Here is a 2,456-nt window from a genome sequence, read left to right as displayed (position 1 = left end):
TAATACCCCCAATTTCCCCCCAATATCCCCTCAAATGTCCCAATATCCTCAATTATCCCCCAATATCCCCAATATCCCCTCAAATGTCCCAATATCCCCCTCAATGTCCCCCAATGCCCCTCAATTCCCCAATACCCCCAATATCCTTCCTAATCCCCCCAATACCCCCCTTATGCCCCCCCAAATCCCCCAAATGTCCCCAATATCTCCCTAATATCCCCTAATTTCCCCCAATATCCCCCAATATCCCTCAAATGTCCCAATATCCCCTCAATATCCCCCAATTCCCCAATATCCCCCAATATCCCCAATATCCCCTCCCAATATCTCAATATGCCCCCAATATCCCCCAATATCCCCCCAATATCCCTCCAAATATCCCCAATGTCCCTCAATGTCCCCTCAATATCCCCCAATATCCCTCAATTCCCCAATTCCCCAATGCCCCCCAATATCCCTCCAATTCCTTCAATATCCCCCCAATATCCCCCAATTCCCCCCAATATCCCTCAATACCCCCTTTCAATATCCCCCCAATATCCCCCCAATATCCCTCCAATATCCCTCCAATATCCCCCCAATATCCCCTAAATGCCCCCCCCCAATGTCCCCAATATCTCCCTAATATCCCCAATATCCCCAATATCCCCAATTCCCCAATATCCCCCCAATGCCCCCCCAATGTCCCCAATATCCCCCAATGCCCCTCCAATGTCCCCAATACCCCCCAATATCCCCCTAATGCCCCCCCAATGCCCCCCCAATGTCCCCAATATCTCCCTAATATCCCAAATTTCCCCCATTATCCCCTCAAATGTCCCCAATATCCCCCCAATATCCCCCAAATATCCCCAATTTCCCCCCAATATCCCCCCAACGTCCCCAATGTCCCCGCTGTGCCCCGGAGCGCCCCCAGGTGGCGCCCGGCGCGGCAACCGCCCGCCCGGCCCAGTGGCCTAATGGACAAGGCATCAGCCTCCGGAGCTGGGGATTGTGGGTTCGAGTCCCACCTGGGTCGGAACCGTCCCCTTTTACCGGGGGGGATTTGAGGGGATTTGGGGAATTTTGTGGGGATTTGAGGAGTTTTGGGAGGGAATTTAGAGGGTTTTGGGGGCGCTTGGGGTATTTTATGGGGATTTGAGAGATTTCAGAGGGAATTTTGGGGGTAATTTGAGGAGTTTTGGGGTGGAAATTGGGGAGATTTGAGGAGTTTTGGGGAGAATTTGGCGAGATTTGAGGAATTTTGGGGGGATTGAGGAGTTTTGGGGGGGCTTTTGGGGAGATTTGAGGGGTTTTGGGGAGATTTCAGGAGTTTTGGGGCAGAATTTGGGGAATTTGAGGATTTATGGGGGGAATCTGAGTCGTTTCATGGGGAAGTTTTGGAGGAAATTTGAGGAGTTTTGGGGGAAAAATTGGGGAGATTTGAGGAGTTTTGGGGGATGGAGTTTTGGGGAATTTGAGGATTTATGGGGGAATCTGAGTCGTTTCATGGGGAAGTTTTGGAGGAAATTTGAGGAGTTTTGGGGGAAAATCGGAATTGAGAGTTTGGGGAGGATTGGGGAGTTTTGGGGGGATTTGGGAATTTTGTGGAGATTTGGGAGTTTGGGGAAATTTGGGAGTTTTGGGGGGAAATTGGGGAGTTTGGGGGGGGTTGGGAAGATTGGGGAGATTTGAGGAGTTTTGTGGCAGAATTTGGGGAACTTGGGGGCTTTGGGGGATTTGGGGAGTTTGAGGAATTTGGAGGATTTGAGGATTTTGGGGGCTTTGGGAGTTTTGGGGGTTGGGAGATTTGAGGAGTTTTGGGGAGAATTTGGCGAGATTTGAGGAATTTTGGGGGGATTTGAGGAGTTTTGGGGAGAATTTGGGGATATTTGAGGAGTTTGGGGGCGGATTTGAGGAGGTTTTGGGCGATTTGGGGCAGAATTTGGGGGAATTTTTTGGGGTGGATTTGGAGAGTTTTAGCGCAGAATTTGGGAAGTTTTTGGGGGGGATTTGGGGGGGTTTTTGGGGCAGAGTTTGGGTGGTTTTAGGGCAGAATTTGGGGAGTTTTTTGGGGGGATTTGTGGGGTTTTAGGGCAGAATTTGGGGGAATTTGGGGTGGATTTGTGGGGTTTTAGGGCAGAATTTGAGGGAATTTGGGGAGTTTTGGGGGGAATTTGGGGAGGTTTGGGGGGATTTGGTGCCGTACCCTGATTGGTCAGTTCCTGCGTGCTCTGGGCGGGGTCAGGGGCGGGGTCTCCGTCCTTCTCCTGCGGGGGGAGGGGGTTCTGTACCCCAAAACCGCCCCCCCCCATCAGCAGGTGACGCCCCCAGACTCGTTCAACCCCAAATTCCCCCCCACAGCCCAAAAATGCCCCCAATGCCCTCAATGTCCAATCCCCCAATGTCGTCCCAATCCCCCAATGTCCCTACAATGCCCAATCCCCATGTCCCCAATGTCCCAATGCCCCAATTTC

The 2,456-nt window shown here is 51.8% G+C and overlaps 1 non-coding gene across 1 annotated transcript; it reads left to right on the top strand.

Annotated features, from left to right (window-relative positions):
* Nucleotides 1–945: 945 nt before the first annotated feature.
* TRNAR-CCG (transfer RNA arginine (anticodon CCG)) lies at nucleotides 946–1,018 on the top strand. The gene has a single exon. It is a non-coding gene; the product is annotated as a tRNA-Arg (tRNA).
* Nucleotides 1,019–2,456: the final 1,438 nt, after the last annotated feature.

Source organism: Zonotrichia leucophrys, unplaced genomic scaffold (assembly GCF_028769735.1).
Source record: "Zonotrichia leucophrys gambelii isolate GWCS_2022_RI unplaced genomic scaffold, RI_Zleu_2.0 Scaffold_391_47721, whole genome shotgun sequence".
NCBI lineage: Eukaryota > Metazoa > Chordata > Aves > Passeriformes > Passerellidae > Zonotrichia > Zonotrichia leucophrys.
This window is presented reverse-complemented; position numbering and strand designations above follow the sequence as displayed.